The sequence below is a fragment of the Rhinichthys klamathensis genome, unplaced genomic scaffold (genome assembly GCF_029890125.1).
Source record: "Rhinichthys klamathensis goyatoka isolate OS25496 unplaced genomic scaffold, OSU_Roscu_1.1 h1tg000006l_1, whole genome shotgun sequence".
Classification (NCBI taxonomy): domain Eukaryota; kingdom Metazoa; phylum Chordata; class Actinopteri; order Cypriniformes; family Leuciscidae; genus Rhinichthys; species Rhinichthys klamathensis.
This window is the reverse complement of record NW_026606559.1, coordinates 4,361,699-4,382,355: the sequence shown is the minus strand read 5'-3', so window position 1 is coordinate 4,382,355 and position 20,657 is coordinate 4,361,699.

The window sequence follows — 20,657 nt, the reverse complement described above, 5'->3', positions numbered from 1 at the left end:
TCAGCCAGACGGCAGTCAAAATTTGAACTACTAAACATTTCTTGTCGAAGAGTATTTGAAACTTGAAATTTCTATACATTCTTGTTGTCTCCTTCCGATATTACCTCAGCCATACAGAAGTTCATTTTTGACCCAAGGAACCTATTTCTGGCTAAAGAGGCCTTAAGCTTTAACATTCTATACTTACTCATAGACTCCTGATTCTTCATTAGCCATTTAGAAGTCTGACCTTTTGAACTTATTTTTGAGCAAAGGGTCCTCAAAAGGTTTTAAACTATGTAAACTTATAGACTCCTTCTGATGTTAAATCAGGAATACAGAGGTTCCTTTTTGAACTACTGAACACACTTTTGGCCATAGAGTCTTTGAACATTAACTTTCTATACATTTTGACTCCTTTTGATGTTACATAATCCATACAAAAGTCCACATCTGACCGACTGAACAAATTTCTGGCAAAAGATTCCTTAAACATGAACTTACTATACGTTCAGATTGATTTCCTCTGATGTATTATCAGCCAGACGGCAGTCAAAATTTGAACTACTAAAACATATTTCTGGCCAAAGAGAAACTTGAACTTTCTATACAAACTTGTTGACTCCTAAAGACATAAAAAAGTTCATATTTGACCCAAAGAACATATTTTTGGCCAGTGTCCTCAATCTTGAACTTTCTATATATTCTTATAGACTCCTTCTGATTATTCATAAGCCATTTAGTCCATATCTGACCGATTGAACTTATTTCTGGTCAAAGGGTCCTCAAATCGTTTAAATTATATACATTTAGAGACTCTTTCTGATGTTAAGTCAGCCATACAGAATTCCAAATTTGAGCTACTGAACATATTACTGCCCAAAGAGTCCTTAAAGTTTAACACTATACATTAAGATTGATTCCTTTTGATGTTATATCAGCCAGACGGCAGTCAAAATTTGAACTACTAAATATATTTCTGGCCAATGAGTATTCGTAACTTGATGCATTCTTGTTGTCTCATTCCGATATTACGTCAGCCATACAGAAGTTCATTTTTGACCCAAGGAACATATTTCTTGCCAGAGAATCCTCGATCTAGAACTTTCTATACATACTCATAGATAAATGCTTCAAAAGCCATTTACAAGCCCATATCAGAACTTTTGAACTTATTTCCGGACAAAATGGCATTTGAGGATTCAAATGGTTTTAAACTATATAAACTTAGAGACTCCTTCTGATGTTAAATCAGCCAATACAGAGGTTACTTATTTGAACTACTAAAACATATTTCTGGCCAAAGAGTAATAGAAACTTTTTTTTTACTATACAAGCTTGTTGACTCCTTCTGATGTCACGTTAAGCATACAGAAATTCATATTTGACCCAAGGAACATATTTCTGGCCAAAGAATCCTCGATTTGAAACTTTCTATACATGCTTATAGACTCCTTCTGATGTTTCATAAGCCACATAGAAGTCCATATCTGACCTATTGAACTTATTACCGGACAAAGGGTGGTCAAATGGTTTTAAACTATATCAACTTAGAGACTCCTTCTGATGTTAAATCAGCCATGAAGAGGTTCCTTTTTGAACTACTGAACCACTTTTGGCCAAAGAGTCTTTGAACATTAAATTCCATACATATTGACTCCTTTTGATGTTAGATTGTCCATACAAAAGTCCACATCTGACCAACAGAACATATTACTGGCCAAAAAGTATTTGAAACTTGAACTTTCTATACAAACTTGTTAACTCCTTCTGATGTCACGTCAGACATACAGAAGTTCATATTTTTGGCTAAAGAATCCCCAATCTAGAACTTTTATATACATACGCATGGACTCCTTCTGATGCTCCATAAGCCATATAGAAGTCCATATCTGACCTATTGAACTTATTACCGGACAAAGGGTGGTCAAATGGTTTTAAACTATATAAACTTAGAGACTCCTTGTGATGTTTAATCAGCCACTCAGAGGTTCCTTTTTGAACTAATGAACATACTTTTGGGCAAAGAGTCTTTTAACATTAAATTGCCATACATACTGACTTTTGATGTTACATAATCCACACAAAAGTCCACATCTGACCTACTGAACAAATTTCTGGCAAAAGATTCCTTAAATATGAACTTACTATAGATTCAGATTTATTTCTTCCTATGTCATATCAGCCAGACGGGAGTCAAAATTTTAACTACTGAGAGAAATTTCTGGCCAAGGGGTACTCGAAACTTGAACTTTCTATACAAACTTGTTGACTCCTTCTGATGTCACGTTAGGCATACAGAAGTTCATATTTGACCCAAGGAACATATTTCTGGCCAAAGTGTCCTCAATCTTGAACTTTCTATACATACTCATAGACTCCTTCATAAGCCATTTAGAAGTCCATATCTGACCTTTTGAACTTATTACCGGACAAAGGGTCCTCAAAAGTTTTTAAACTATATTAACTTATAGACTCCTTCTGATGTTAAATCAGCCATACAGATGTTCCTTTTTGAACTACTGAACATACTTTTGGCCAAAGAGTCTTTGAACATAATTTTTTTATACATATTGACCCTTTTTGATGATACATTAGCCATACAAAAGTCCACATTTAACCTACTGAAAATGTTTCTGGCCAAAGAATATGTTCAACTTATAGACAAAGAATACTATACATTCAGATTGATTTCTTCTGATGACATATCAGCCAGACGGCAGTCAAATTTTGAAACTAATGAAACATATTTTGGGCCGAAGAGTATTTGAAACTTGAACTTTCAATACAAACTTGTTGACTCCTTCAGATGTCACATTAGCCATACAGAAGTTCATTTTTGACCATATCTGACCTCTTGAACTTGTTGATGTTAAATCAGCCATACAGAGGTTCCTTTTTTGAACTACTGAACATACTTTTGGGCAAAGTTTTGGGCAAAGAGTCTTTGAACTTTAAATGGCCATACATATTGACTCCTTTTGATGTTACATTATCCATACAAACGTCCACATCTGACCTACTGAACAAATTTCTGGCCAAAGATTCATTAAAGATGAAGTTACTATACATTCAGATTGAATTATTCTGATGTTATATCAGCCAGACGGCAGTCAAAATTTGAACTACTAAAACATATTTCTGGCCAAAGAGAACTAGAAACTTGAACTTTCTATACATACTCGTTGACACCTTCTGATGTTGAATCAGCCATACAGAGAACTACTGAACATACTTTTGGCCAAAGAGTTTTTTAACATTAAATTGCCGAACATAATTGAGCCATACAGATGTTCCTTTTTGAATACAAATTAATACAGAAGTTCATTTTTGACCCAAGGAACATATTCCTTGCCAAGGAATCCTCGATAGAACTTTCTATACACATTCTTAGATTTAGAAGCCCATATCTGACCATTTGAACTTATTTCTGGTCAAAGGGTCCTCAAAAGTTTTTAAACTATATCAACGTATAGACTCCTTCTGATGTTAAATCAGCCATTTTTGAACTACTGAACAAACTTTTAGACAAAAAGTCTTTGAACATTAATTTTTTATACATATTGACCCCTTTTGATGATACATTAGCCATACAAAAGTCCACATTTAACCTACAGAAAATGTTTCTGGCCAAAGATTCCTTAAAGATTAACACTATATATTCAGATTGATTTCTTCTAAAGTCATATCAGCCAGACGGCAGTCAAATTTTGAAACTAATGAACATATTTCTGGCCGAAGAGTATTCGAAACTTGAACTTTCAATATAAACTTGTTGACTCCTTCAGATGTCACGTTAGGCAGAAGTTCATTTTTGACCCAAGGAACATATTTCTTGCCAAAGAATCCTCGATCTAGAACTTTCTATACACACTCATAGACTCCATCTGATGCTTCATAAAAGCCATTTAGAAGCCCATATCTGACCTTTTAAACTTATTTCTGGTCCTCAAAAGTTTTTAAACTATATCAACTTATAGACTCCTTCTGATGTTAAATTAGCCATACAGAGGTTCCATTTTGACCTACTGAACATACTTTTGGCCTACTTTTGAGTCTTTCAAACATTACATTTCCATACATATTGACTCCTTTTGATGTTATATTATCCATACAAAAGTCCACGTTTGACCTACTGAACATATTTCTGGCCAAAGATTCCATAAAGATGAACTTACTATAATTAAATGTCCATACATATTGACTCCTTTTGATGTCATATTATCCATACAAAAGTCCACGTTTGACCTACTGAACCTATTTCTGGCCAAAGATTCCATAAAGATGAACTTACTATTCAGATTGATTTCTTCTGATGTTGTATCAGCCAGACGGCACTCCTTTAAGGAATCTTTAAAGAATCTTTCTGATGCTTCATAAGCCATATATAAGTCCATATCTGACATATTGAACTTATTTCCGGACAAGGGTATTCAAATGGTTTTAAACTATATAAACTTAGAGACTTCTTCTGATGTCAAATCAGCCATACAGAATTCCATATTTGACCTACTGAACATATGACTGGCCAAAGAATCCTTAATGATTAACACTATACATTCAGATTGATTTTTTTTCTGATGTTATATCAGCCAGTCAATGCCAGTCAGTTTTGATGGCAGTCAAAATTTGAACTACTAAACATATTTCTGGCCAAACAGTACTCGAAACATGAACTTTCTACACATACTTGTTGACTCCTGATGTTACGTCACCCATACAGAAGTTCATATTTGACCCAAGTGTAGACTTGGAATTAAAGCCTCTTTTGTTTCCCCGTTATTATTTGATTTACGGGACCGGACACCAGTTATCTTGCCAAGAAAGATTTTTATTCTTATATGTCAGGAGAGAAACTTCAAGATGTTGTATTCATGCCAGGTCAATGCGTTTCCGTGTTTCTCTGAGGTAGTACAGTAAGATTGAGTTTTTATACATCACAGAGAGTCTTACAGCTTCCTTGTAAGGTAACAAAACATGTTGCTCTGAGCTTCTTAAAATTAGAACGTATGTCATACGTATACTTTATGTTTAACATGTCACAATTCACTTCCATATTAAGAACTATCCTTGTTGAACTATCTGTGATACACTTACATCAGTCGAACATGTTACATTGTACACACCCCATAGCAAAATATAGCTTCCCCCTGTCTGACATATGATCATCTCATGCTTCCATGCTATCTATAGTTTCCCTCATGCGTTCAATTCATGCTTTTGAAACTCCATAAGATAATACAACTGATTATGAATATTAATAAAGAATAATAATACAGATACATAATATTTAATAATAAAATAATATTAAAAGATGAAATTTTGAATCTTCATTTCCCTCCACTGGAACTACGGCCGTCAGTTCCACACCATCATTCCCAGGTGGCCAACCTATAGAAGTGATAGTGAGGAGAAGAAATAGCAGACCAAGAAAATAGACAGAAAGAACAGAAGAATGGAAACAGGAAAGGCAAAAGAAAAGAAAAGAAGAACAAAACAAAACAAAGAACAAAACCCCAACCCATGTTATGTGCCCGTATACTGTGTGTATTTTAATATCTATGTGTATGTATTTAAAATGAACCCCAATCATCTAAGAAAAGAAAAACTAATAAGTCTTCTGTCCGTGCCTGAACTCATTAATTAATTAACTCGTTAATTAATTAAATCCTCCAGTTCCGAACCAAAACAAGAAATTAAAATAAACGTTGATGTTAAAGGATCCTATCCCTTGGGGTTGAAAATCAGTAAACGGATGTTCATTGTTTGTGAGGTAGTGTAGAATGTGTAAAATCTCTTATTTCACGCTGTATGTCCCATTCTTAGTTCTATCCATTTGGTTAGAAATAATCAATTTGACAGGTTTGGTACTTTTCCTTCTAGTAACACATATAAGGACTTGGAATAACTTGCAACCATCTCTAATCACTGTCAATGGAATTGATTCCTGAAATGGAAGCAGAGATATAATTAACATCACTTCTTTGTTCCCAATCTGTAAAACTAATGGATGAACATTGCTCAATCTCAGGCCATAAGCCATCATTATCATCTTGTTCATTCACTAAGCAAGGTTTAACTTGTGACCAATGATACCATCTATCTGTTCCTACACCCTTCCCTTTGAGACAAACACTTGTATCAGTAGTTAGGAGTATCTCATATGGTCCTTCCCATCTAGGCTCTTTCCTAGCAATTCGTTTGATCATAACAAAACTGCCTAACTCGGGAATGTGTGGAATGTCAGTAGTGGTGTGTTTTTCATCCCATTGCTGTTGAGCTTCTCGCACTTTCTTATTATTGTCTTTAGTAGCTTTGTCCAGCATTGCGAGATAGCGTCGTAACTTTTCTTGAAACAAAGTAGAGTCTCCTCCTGTTCCCGCAGGTGGCGGAGCATCAGGAGGTAGAACCATTGCTCTTCCAGTCATTAGTTCAAAAGGGGTTAGTCCTGTAACTCGGTTTGGAGTTGCTCTCAAGTTCCACAGAATAGCAGGTAATAACTTATGCCAACCTTGGCCAGTTTGCAGAATGGCTTTGGTCAAAGATGTTTTCAACGATCTGTTGATGTTTTCAACGATCTGGATGGTACGGAATATGGAATTTTTGTTTAATCCCCATCAATTTCATTGCTTCCTTCATCAATTTTCCAGTGAAATGAGTTCCATTGTCAGAATCAAGTTCATATGGAAGACCCCAGCGAGGAAAAACTTCTTCCACCATTACTCGTGCTGCAGCTTCAGCAGTACAAGTTTTTGTAGGGAATGCTTCCACCCATCTAGTAAATCTGTCCATGATTACAAGTATGTATTGATACCCTCCACTGGGTGATAAAGGTCCTGTGAAATCAATTTGGAGGTGTGTCCATGGACCTGTTGGTCTGGGTGCATGTGACATTCGCACCTTTACAGATTTTCCCACATTTGCTTTGAGGCATATCAAGCATCTCCTACAATAATCATCAATGTCTCTCATCATTCTTGGCCACCACCAAGTCTCACTGATTTGAGATTTCATTGCTTTTGCTCCAGCATGTACCTTTCCATGATACAGCTGCATTAGTTCTCTTCTTGTTCCGATAGGCATCACCACTTGTCCTGTTGGAATTCTCCAGATACCTTGATCATCCTCTTTCGCTCCCGCTTTTATCCATTGTTCTTTCTCTTCATCTGTCTCCAGTTGATATGACAGAAGATGGAGCACAGGATTATCCTTGCTGTTTTCCTTTACCAAGGTAACAGGAGTAAGAGGAAGTAGAGCTGCTTCTCTAGCTGCTGCATCTGCTGCCGTGTTTCCTTGACTTTCTTTGGACTTGTCAGATTGATGTGATTTTACTTTGATCACGGCTGCTTCTCGGGGTAAGTAAAATGCTGTAATCAAACGACGAATTATGGAAGCATGTTGTATTTCGCTCCCACTGCTAGTGATAAGTCCACGTCTTTTCCACAGAGCAAGGTAGTCATGGACCACGCCAAAAGCATAACGACTATCTGTATAGATGTTGACTCGATCTCCTTCTGATAGTTCAAAGGCTTCTGTAAGTGCTATAAGTTCAGCTACTTGTGCTGAAAATTTCCCAGAAAGGGCTCCTTTCTTTACAACAGTTCCATCTCCTTTCACTACAGCCCATCCAGTATGTCGCTTTCCATCAACATAATAACTGGATCCATCAACCCATAACTCTTTGTCTGGGTTTTCAAGAGGGATTGGATTAACTGGACCAAGACTATCTTCTTCTACTTGTTTTTCACACTCATGTGGTATTCCCTCATGTGGTTCCAGCATCATTGTTGCAGGATTAAGAGACGTGTCCCTGATGATTTCCACTCTTAAATCCTTGTTCAACAAAGTTGCTTCCCATTTTGCTCTTTTTGCATCAGTTATGGTTTTGATGTTCGTGTTATTCAACAGTGTCACTATACTGTGTGGAGTGTGCAATATGATAGTTTGTGCTCCTATCAGATTCTCAACAGCATCCACTGCCCATGTGGCACCATCGAGGGCTTGTATACATCGTGGTTGCCCAATCATAGTGACAGGAATCTTTGTGGAAAAGTATCCAACTGGTCTGTATCGATCACCTGGTTTTTGACACAGTACTGCTGAATACGTCTCATCTCCTACCCTGGTCCACAAATGAAAATGCAACCGTCCGTCAGGAAGTCCCAAAGCTGGGGCTGAAGTCAGTTTTTCTTTCATAGAAGTAAACGCTTCCTCAGCTTCCGGTGTCCAGTTTATCTGTTCCACTCCAGGCTTTCCTCCCTTGTACAGATCGAGGCTGGTGATGCTAGCAAAATCAGGTATATACTGACGACAATAGTTGAAAAGTCCCATCACCTTCCGCATTCCTGTAACTGTTAGAGGTTTTGGAAGTTGTCGTAATGCCTCTACACCCTCTGTTGTCATTCTCCTTCCCTCCACAGATATTTCTTGGCCCAAATAGATAACCTTGGATTTGGCCAGCTGTGCTTTGTCGGGGTTAACTTTGAATCCCCCTTTCCTAAGGGCTTGTAGGACAACATTCAGAGCAAATACATGGCTGTTTTCATCTGGGCTTGCAATTAACGTCATCAACATATTGGAGGCAAACACTTCCTGATTTCTCAATTTCAGCTTTTTGCTCCGTTAAGAACTGGTCCAAAGCTCTATGAAATACAACAGGAGAAAGATTAAGACCTTGTGGGAGTCTGTTCCAAACATACTGTTTTGCGCCCACTGTAAAGGCTAATTTCTCTTGAGATCTTTTGTCTATAGGTATATACCAGAAAGCCGACAGTACATCCAGTACCGTAAAAATTTTAGCATCTCCTGGAATATCATTCAGAATGGTGGCAGGATTGGCCAAAATAGGATGCGGTTTTGGTGTTACACTGTTAAGTCTTGTGTAATCAATGGTTAATCGCCATGAGTTATCAGATTTCTTGACAGGCCAGACAGGACTATTAGTGGTAGATGAAGTTTGTCTGATGATGATTCCTTCAGCTTCCAAGTCTGCCACTATCTCCTCCACGGCTCGTCTTGCTTCAGGTCGGATGGGGTATTGTTTATGAGGGGCATGTATCGGTCCCTCAATAACAATGGGATCAATGTTGGCTTTGCCACAATCCAATTTGTGTTTAGCCCAAACATCCGGATATAGACTGCACAGAAGACCCCACACACCGTCTTTTTTCCAGTTTCTGATAATTGGTTTTGCTGTACCAACAGACCTTAGATTACATGTGCGATCTTCGTGTGGTATTATCCCAGCAGTTGTAGCGATTTGACGACTGTCAGTGAATATGATCATGTTCAACAATGGAAGAATGTCCATGCCAATAAGGCTTCCTTGTGAATTCGGCCCAACCCAGAAAGATGTCCATAAGACTTCATCTTCATGTATTTGCAGTGGAACTTGAATACTTTTGCGAAATTTTGTGATACCTCCTCCAACTCCTTCAACTTCCATAGTTCCATCTGTTGTAGGTAGATTCAGATCTGTTATTGAAATGGCTGCTCCTGTGTCAACAAGGATGTCACATGGGTGGCCCCCTATTAATGCATTGACAAAAAGGCGATTGTCTCTTTTCTTACTAATACAGGGGGCCGCTGATTCCTATTGCGGACGCATAATTCCCTCAATGAGCTGACGGACTTGTGCTTCAGTCCACGTCTTCCCTTGAGGGGTTTCATTATGGTTTTTTGCACTGACCTGTCTAAATGATGGACCTTGACCTTCTGCTCCACCTCCTTTAGCCCAACAATCTATGTTGGAGTGTCCACGCTTTCCACAGTTGCTGCAGAAAATTACCCTATTCTTTGTGTCCTTGTTGTATTGAGCTGTTGCCACTCCTCTTCGATATGGCTTGTTTCCTTCTTCTTTATTTGATCTCATAGCCATCTCTAAGCGGCCAGCCCATTGCATAATTTGGTCAAATGTCTCACCTGGGTTGACTCCAAGTGATAAGGCTTGTTGGTATTTTGCGCTAAGTCCATCCACAAGTGTGTCAGTGAACTGTACATCATCTCTGTCAGGTTGTTTCTTGGCACAGAGAGCCCATCTCTCATAAGCATTCCACTTACGTAGAGCATATTCATCTGGAGATTCATCATCCTTTTGCTTAATCAATGTCACTAATGTGAAAGGAATTTTACCACTGCCCAAGATTTCCTGGATTTCTTTTCGGAACACATTTAATGCTTGCCAAAGACCCAGGGGTCGTCCCTGGCTATCAACCCACAAATCTATCCATTGGGCGGTTGTTATCGAAGCTGGCAAGCGTTCCCATCTGTCTCTTGGGATTTTAGCTTTCACAATGGTGTGTATGTCTCTTAATGACATTTGATGTGCTTCAATCAATGAGTCTAATTCTCGCCAAAACTCTGTGTTTGGATCTTGTCTCTTCAGAGGAGGCAAGGCTGTGAGAATGGCTTGACGTTCTCCTGGTGTGAATGGTCTCTCTTCTGTCATCATTTCAGATCCTTCCCTTTTAATTACAGGTGAAGAAAATTCAGGACCGATCTTGTCAATTGTGATCATGTCGTCATCTCTTGTCTCATCACCCCAGTCAGAATCATAATTCCGAGCTGGTGTACATCGCAGCATGTCTCTGTTTGGCTGAACTGTTTTAGATCTTGTTATTACCGGAGCTGCTTGTACAGATGCAATATACATTTTGTCAACTGGACCTCCATCTGGTTTAGATGAATTTGTATATTGTTCAGGCAAAATTGGATAAATTGGGTTATTTGTTGCAGTTATCGTTACAGTTGTTGCAGATTTCACTGGTGCTTGTGAATATTTCTTTTCAGCTTCAGTTATTATATTTGTCCAATCTGGATCAAATGAATCATCATTGGTTGTATTTTCTCCATCTGAACCTCCATCTAATAGACATAATTTTGTTCAATTTGTTATATGCTTCAATTTGAGGCTTCATTGCTTCAACAAGTGGGACTGGACACCCATTGATACCGCAACAAATTCCACCTTGTTTCAAAATCCAATGTGCAGCGAGGATTGGAAATACTTTTGACTTGATAGAGTCCTTTTGGGACTCAAGCCAGCTTAACTGCACATCCATAGATGTGTTAATGTCCAGTCCATTTTTCAAAAACTTAGCTTGCTTTTTCTGTTTTCTTTCTAAGTACCAAGCAGATATTGTTCTGCTGTTAAATCCACTTTCTGCCATTGAAAATTATTTGTCACTCTGTGTCTGTGTGCTCAAACAGCAGGGCTATTTTTGTGAGTGAGTGTGTGTGGGGAGTGAATTCCAAAGGGAGGGGCTCTCTGCTTCCCTCACTCTGCTTTTCTCCCTCCACCTGTTCTAATTTCTCAAAGAACAAAGAAGGGGTTGGAAAAAGAAAAGGAAAAAAAACAACTAATAATTTCTGTTTTCCTTTTTTTTGTTTGTCTTAACTCAGATCAATTTATATATATATATATATATATATATGTATTTTAAAGTTGCTCTCAGATCAGTCTTTTCCTCCAAACACTGAACAGCTTTCTTGTCAAAATCAGAATGCATACAATTTTAGCTTCTATTCCATTGATACCCTTCTTCTAAGGGTTCAATCCTCTGCGTATTTACGTTTTAGGGTTTATTGTATTTTTTTTAATACTGCACTGTACTAACTTCAAGCACAGACCCGCCACTGTAAACCGCTATAAATCACTGCTTGTCAAACTATCCTCGTCTTCTTCTGAAACGATTCTTCGTGTATTGGATATATTTTAGAGATAAATCTGCCCTTTATCGCAGTTTCCCAATATTCCAACCACCTTACAAGCTAATTGCTAAATCGCCTTACAGCTTTTTCCAAAATTTGACTAAGATGGTCTTTTTTCTAAAAGTTTTCTAAAGTTTTTTAAAAAATGAAAAAGACTTCCCCAGCATCATTCAATATTCAGAGGTTTACTGACCAGAGCAACTCAAATAAACCACATCAAATTATAATTATTTAATTTTTTCTTTTTTTTCTGACACATATATTCATTGGCAACACAACTGGTACTTTAAATAACACAGTTCTTTTAAGCAGTTTCAGTCAATGTCCAATCATCAGGCAGACTTAGAATTATTTTTAGAATAGAAAAAGTCTTACCTTGAATGATTGAGACAAATGCCTGAAGATGCAATCCTGTTCTTCGTGACGCCAAATGTAGACTTGGAATTAAAGCCTCTTTTGTTTCCCCGTTATTATTTGATTTACGGGACCGGACACCAGTTATCTTGCCAAGAAAGATTTTTATTCTTATATGTCAGGAGAGAAACTTCAAGATGTTGTATTCATGCCAGGTCAATGCGTTTCCGTGTTTCTCTGAGGTAGTACAGTACAGTACAGCTTCCTTGTAAGGTAACAAAACATGTTGCTCTGAGCTTCTTAAAATTAGAACGTATGTCATACGTATACGTTATGTTTAACATGTCACAATTCACTTCCATATTAAGAACTATCCTTGTTGTTTACATCTGTGATACACTTACATCAGTCGAACATGTTACATTGTACACACCCCATAGCAAAATATAGCTTCCCCCTGTCTGACATATGATCATCTCATGCTTCCATGCTATCTATAGTTTCCCTCATGCGTTCAACTCATGCTTTTGAAACTCCATAAGATAATACAACTGATTATGAATATTAATAAAGAATAATAATACAGATACATAATATTTAATAATGAAATAATATTAAAAGATGAAATTTTGAATCTTCACAAGGAACATATTTCTGGCCAAAAGATCCTTGATCTTGAACTTCTATACATACTCTTTCTGATGCTTCATGAGAAATAAATTAGAATGTATAGTGTTAATCTTTAAGGACTCTTTGGGCAGTAATATGTTCAGTAGGTCAAATTTGAAATTCTTTATTGCTGATTTAACATCAGAAGGAGTCACGGAGTATGTATAGAAAGTTCAAGTTTCGAGTACTCTTTGGCAAAAAAAAATTTCAGCAGGTCAAAAATGGACTTTTGTCAGGCTGATATAACATCAGAAGAATTCAATCTCAGTGTATAGTGTTAATCTTCAAGGACTCTTTGGTCAGAAATATGTTCAGTAGGTCAAATATGGATTTATGTATGGCTGATTTCAAATATGGTCATATTTCGAGGTCAAATATGAACTTCTGAATGGCTGATTTAACATCAGAATGAGTCCCTAAGTTTAAATCGTTTAAAAACCATTTGAGGACTCTTTGACCAGAATTAAGTTCAATAGGTTCAATATGGAAGTTAAGTTCAGAAGTTAAGTTCAATATGGACTTCTATATGGACTTCTATATGGCTTATGAAGCACCAGAAGAAGTCTATGACTATGTATTGAAAGTTAAAAATCGAGGATTCTTTGGCCAGAAATATGTTCAGTAGGTCAAATATGAACTTCTGTATTTCTGACGTAACATCAGAAGGAGTCAGCAAGTATGTATATAAAGTTCAAGTTTCGAGTGCTCTTTGGCCAGAAAAAGGTTCAGTAGGTCAAATATGAACTTCTGAATGGCTGATTTAACATCAGAATGAGTCTCTAAGTTTAAATCGTTTAAAAAACATTTAAGGACCCTTTGACCAGAATTAAGTTCAATAGGTCAAATATGAACTTCTGTATTGCTGACGTAACATCAGAAGGAGTCAACGTATAGATTATTCAAGCTTCGAGTACTCTTTGTCTAGAAATATGTTTAGTAGTTGACTGCCGTCTGGCTGATATAACATCAGAACAAATCAATCTGAATGTATAGTAAGTTAATCTTTAAGGAATCTTTGGCCAGTAGGTCAAATGTGGACTTTTGTCAGGCTGATATAACATCAAAAGGAGTCAATATGTATTACTTTAGCCAAAAGTATGTTCAGTTGTTCAAACAGGAACCTCTGTATTGCTGATTTAACATCAGAAAGAGTCAACAAGTATGTATAGAAAGTTCAAGTTTCGAGTACTCTTTGGCCAGAAATATGTGTAGTAGTTCAAATTTTGACTGACGTCAGGCTAATATAACATTGGAAGAAATCAATTTGAATGTATAGTAAGTTAATCTTTAAGGAGTCTCTGGCCAGAATATGTTCAGTTGGTCAAATGTGGACTTTTGTATGGATAATGTAAAATCAAAAGGAGTCAATATGTAAGGAAAGCTAATGTTCAAAGACTCTTGGGCTAAAAGTATGTTCATTAGATCAAAAAGGAACCTCTGTATGGCTGATTTAACATCAGAAGGAGTCAACGAGTGATATATAGAAAGTTCAAGTTTCGTTCTTTGGACACATTTTTTTTCAGTAGGTCAAATATGGACTTTTGTCAGGCTGATATAACATCAGAAACATTCAATCTCAATTTATAGTGTTACTGTTTAATGACTCTTTGGTCAGAAATATGTTCAGTACGTTTTAACATCAGTCTGTAAGTTTATATAGTTTAAAACCATTTGAGGACCCTTTGACCAGAATTAAGTTCAATAGGTCAGATATGGACTTCTATATGGACTTCTATGTGGTTTTTGAAGCACCAGAAGAAGTCAATGACTATGTATAGAAAGTTAAAAATCAAGGATTCTTTGGCCAGAAATATGTTCAGTAGGTCAAATATGAACTGCTGTATTGCTGACGTAACATCAGAAGGAGTCAACGTATAGATTATTCAAGTTTCGAGTACTCTTTGGCTAGAAATATGTTTAGTAGTACAAATTTTGACTGCCGTCTGGCTGATATAACATCAGAACAAATCAATCTGAGTCTATAGTAAGTTAATCTTTAAGGAATCTTTGGCCAGACATATGTTCAGTAGGTCAAATGTGGACTTTTGTCAGGCTGATATAACATCAAAAGGAGTCAATATGTATGGAAAGCTAATGTTCAAAGACTCCTTGGCCAAAAGTATGTTCAGTTGTTCAAACAGGAACCTCTGTATTGCTGATTTAACATCAGAAAGAGTCAACAAGTATGTATGGAAAGTTCAAGTTTCGAGTACTCTTTGGCCAGAAATATGTGTAGTAGTTCAAATTTTGACTGACGTCTGGCTGATATAACATTGGAAGAAATCAATTTGAATGTATAGTAAGTTAATCTTTAAGAAGTCTCTGGCCAGAAATATGTTCAGTAGGTCAGATGTGGACTTTTGTATGGCTAATGCAACATCAAAAGGAGTCATTATGTATAGAAACCTAATGTTCAAACTGACTCTTTGTCCAAAAGTATGTTCAGTAGTTCAAAAAGGAACCTCTGTATTGCTGATTTAACATCAGAAGGAGTCTATAAGATTATATAATTTAAAACCTTTGAGGACCCTTTTACCACAAATAAGTTCAATAGGTCAGATATGGATTTCTGTATTGCTGACGTAACATCAGAAGAGTCAACGTATAGAAAGTTCAAGTTTAAGTTTAGTAGTTCAAATTTAACTGCCGTCTGGTTGATATCAGAACAAATCAATCTGAATGTATAGTAAGTTAATCTTAAAGGAATCTTTTGTCAGAAATATGTTCAGAAGGTCAGCTAATGTTCAAAGACTCTTGGGCTAAAAGTATGTTAATTTTATCAAAAAGGAACCTCTGTATGGCTGATTTAACATCAGAAGGAGTCATGCATAGAAAGTTCAAGTTTCGAGTACTCTTTGGACAAATTATTTTTCAATAGGTAAAATATGGACTTTTGTCAAGCTGATATAACATCAAAAGAATTCAATCTCAATGAGTGTTAATGTTTAATGACTCTTTGGTCAGAAAAATGTTCAGTAGGTTTTAACATCAGAATGAGTCTCTAAGTTTACATAGTTTAAAACCCTTTGAGGACCCTTTGACCAGAATTAAGTTCAAAAGGTCAGATATGGACTTCTATATGGCTTATGAAGCCCCAGAAGAAGTCTATGACTATGTATAGAAAGTTAAAAATCGAGGATTCTTTATATGTTCAGTAGGTCAAATGTGAACTGCTGTATTGCTGACCTAACATCAGAAGGAGTCAACGTATAGATTATTCAAATTTTGAGTACTGCCAGTTCAAATTTTGACTGCCGTCTGGCTCTCTGGCTGATATATCATCAGAATAAGATTCTGTAAATGTATAGAAAGTACATAATCGAGGACTTTCATTGCATTGAAAAGTTCAATACAACAACTAATTGATTTCATTTTGTATTGAATTTATGAGAACATATGCATTACAATGTATACCAGAACTACCGGTAACTCCTTTCAATAAGCATTTAAGTGATAACATAGTGCTTTTGCATTTGCTTGAATAAAAGATCTAACTTATCCTCTGTGCAAAGAAAACACAACACATTCAATTGAGTATTGAAGGAAAATCATTGCATTAGTTTTTGCTTTAAAATTGCAATGTACTACTCATTCCGCTGGATCAAACATTTTGCCTTGAAGAATATCATATAAGTATCATTGTATATCATTGTATTCCAGGACTGACTCATTTGGTTGTGCAACGAAGAGATAACATAAGTGCTGTTGCATTGCATTGCATTGCACAAATGATCTAACATTGCACATTGAAGAATAACATATAAGCTAATCATTTACCATATGCAATGAAAACTGCAAAAATTGCATTGCACAAGCTATCTAAGAATTAGCGTTAAGCAGCATATTAAGCAAAACACGTTGCATTTCAATACATGCCAAAACTAACTAATTAATTTGTGCATTAAAGAGATAACATGAGTGCTCTTGCACTGCATTGCACAAACGATCTAACGATGTGCATTGAAGAATAACATATAAGCTATGTGCTTGGTGCATTTCAATGCATACCAAGAACTGACTTATTCGGTTTTGCAACGAAAAGATAAACTGTGCTGTTGCATTGCATTGCAGAAACGATCTTACTTTGTGCATTGAAAAATAATATATATAATATAAATAACATGAGCTTGTTACATTGCATTGCATACCAGAGCTAACTCATTGCGTTGTGCTTTGAGGATAACATTTGTGTTGTTGCATTGCATTGCAAAAAAAAAATCTAAATTCCATTACAATAAATACAATAACAAACCCATTCATTTTGTGCAACGAAGCGATAACATATGTGCTGTTGCTTGCATTGCACAAAACGATCTAATATTGCACATTGAAGAATAACATATAAGCTATGCACTTGTTGCATTGCATACCAGAACTAACTCATTGCGTTGAGCTTTGAGGAGATAACGTGTGCCGTTGCATTGCATTGCAAAAAAAAAATCTAAATTATTTCTCTATGCAATGAAAACCACAACATATGTTCTTTCGGATTGCAATGCATACTACAACAAACATTCATTTCTGCATTGAAGGGAAATTATTGCATTAGCTCTTGCACTACAATGCATAAAATGACCTCATACCTCTTGTGCAACGAAGAGATAACATAGCGTTAATTAAAGAATTAGTGTTAAGCAGCATTTAAGCAAAACACATGTTGCATTTCAATACATGCCAAAACAAACATTCATTTGTGCATTAAAGATATAACATGAGTGCTCTTGCACTGCATTGCAAAAACAGTCTAACGATGTGCATTGAAGAATAACATATTAGCTATGTGCTTGGTGTGTTTCAATGTATACCAGAACTGACTCATTCGGTTGTGCAACGAAGAGATAACATAAGTGCTGTTCATTGCATTGGTCAAACGATCTAACATTGCGCATTGAAGAATAACATTTAAGCTATGCACTCTTGCATTGCCTTGCATACCAGAACTAACTCATTGCGTTGTAATTTGAGGAGACAAAATTTGTGGATTGCATTTTTTTTGCATTGCATTGCAAAAAAAAATTCCTCTATTCAATGAAAACCACAACATATATTCTTTCGCATTGCAATGCATTGAATTAAGTATATACAACAAACTTGCATTGAAGGGAAATTATCGCATTAGCTGTTGCATTAACTACCTCATACCTCTTGTGCATTAAAGAGTGCTATTGCGTTGCATTGCACAAACGATCTAACGATATGCATTGAAGAATGTCATATAAGCTATGTGCTGAGTGCATTTAAATGCATACAAGAACTGACTCATTCGGTTGTGCAACAAAGAGATAACATGAGTGCTCTTGCACTGCATTGCACAAACGATGTAACGATGTGCATAACTTATTAGCTATGTGCTTGGTGTGTTTTAATGCATACCAGAACTGACTCATTCGGTTGTGCAACGAAGAGATAATATAAGTGCTGTTACATTGAATTGCACAAACGATCTAACATTGTGCATTGAAGAATATTATATTCACTATGTGCTTAGTGCATTTAAATGCATAGAACTGACTCATTCGGTTGTGCAACGAAGAGATAATATAAGTGCTGTTGCATTGAATTGCACAAACGATCTAACATTGTGCATTGAAGAATATTATATTCGCTATGTGCTTATTGCATTTAAATGCATAGAACTGACTCATTCGGTTGTGCAACGAAGAGATAACATGACTCATTCCTTTGTGCATTAAAGAGATAACATGAGTGCTCTTGCACTGCATTGCACAAACGATCTTACGATGTGCATAACATATTAGCTATGTGCTCGGTGTGTTTTAATGCATACCAGAACTGACTCATTCGGTTGTGCAACGAAGAGATAATATAAGTGCTGTTGCATTGAATTGCACAAACGATCTAACATTGTGCATCGAAGAATATTATATTCGCTATGTGCTTAGTGCATTTAAATGCATAGAACTGACTCATTCGGTTGTGCAACGAAGAGATAACATGACTCATTCCTTTGTGCATTAAAGAGATAACATGAGTGCTCTTGCACTGCAGTGCACATACGATCTAACGATGTGCATAACACATTAGCTATGTGTGTTTTAATGCATACCAGAACTGACTCATTCGGTTGTGCAACGAAGACATGAGTACTAACTTCTTCCTTTGTGCATTAAAGAGATAACATGAGTGCTCTTGCACTGCATTGCACAAACGATCTAACGATGTGCATAACACATTAGCTATGTGTGTTTTAATGCATACCAGAACTGACTCATTCGGTTGTGCAACGAAGAGATAATATAAGTGCTGTTGCATTGAATTGCACAAACGATCTAACATTGTGCATCGAAGAATATTATATTCGCTATGTGCTTAGTGCATTTAAATGCATAGAACTGACTCATTCGGTTGTGCAACGAAGAGATAACATGACTCATTCCTTTGTGCATTAAAGGGATAACATGAGTGCTCTTGCACTGCAGTGCACATACGATCTAACGATGTGCATAACATATTAAGCTATGTGCATGGTGTGTTTTAATGCATACCAGAACTGACTCATTTGGTTGTGCAACGAAGATATAATATAAGTGCTGTTGCATTGAATTGCACAAACGATCTAACATTGTGCATTGAAGAATATTATATTCGCTATGTGCTTAGTGCATTTAAATGCATACCGGAACTGACTCATGCAGTTGTGCAAAGAAGAGATAATATAAGTGATGTTGCATTGCTTTGTACAAACGATCTAACATTGTGCATTGAAGAAAATCATATAAGCTATGTGCTTAGTGCATTTAAAAGCATACCAGAACTGACTCATTCGGTTGTGCAACGAAGATATAACATAAGTACCAACTCATTTCTTTGTGCATTAAAGAGATAACATGAGTGCTCTTGCACTGCATTGCATAACGATGTGCATAACATATTAGCAATGTGCTTGGTGTGTTTTAATGCATACCAGAACTGACTCGTTCGGTTGTGCAACGAAGATATAACATAAGTACTAACTCATTCCTTTGTGCATGAAAGAGATAACATGATTGCTCTTGCACTGCATTGCACTAACGATCTAACGATGTGCATAACATATTAGCTATGTTCTTGGTGTGTTTTAATGCATACCAGAACTGACTCATTCGGTTGTGCAACGAAGAGATAACATAAGTGCGGTTGCATTGCATTGCACAACAATCTAACATTGTGCATTGAAGAATATCATGTAAGCTATGTGCTTAGTGCATTTAAATGCATACCAGAACTGACTCATTCGGTTGTGCAACGAAGATATAACATAAGTACTAACTCATTCCTTTGTGCATGAAAGAGATAACATGAGTGCTCTTGCACTGCATTGCACAACCGATCTAACGATGTGCATAACATATTAGCTATGTTCTTGGTGTGTTTTAATGCATACCAGAACTGACTCATTCGGTTGGTGCAACGAAGAGATAACATAAGGGCGGTTGCATTGCATTGCACAAACAATCTAACATTGTGCATTGAAGAATATCATGTAAGCTATGTGCTTAGTGCATTTAAATGCATACCAGAACTGACTCATTCGGTTGTGCAACGAAGATATAACAGAAGTACTAACTCATTCCTTTGTGCATTAAAGAGATAACATGAGTGCTCTTGCACTGCATTGCATAACGATGTGCATAACATATTATATATACATAGCATAACATATATAACATAGCAATGTGCTTGGTGTGTTTTAATGCATACCAGAAATGACTCATTCAGTTGTGCAACGAAGAGATAATATAAGTGCTGTTGCATTGCTTTGCACAAACGATCTAACATTGTGCATTGAAGAATAACATATAAGACTGTTGCATTGCATTGCATACCAGAACGTTGTACTTTGAGAAAATTAAATTTGTGCTGTTGCATTGAAAATTAAATTTGTGCTGTTGAATTGTTGCATGCAAAAAATATTCCTCTATGCAATGAAAATCACAACATATGTT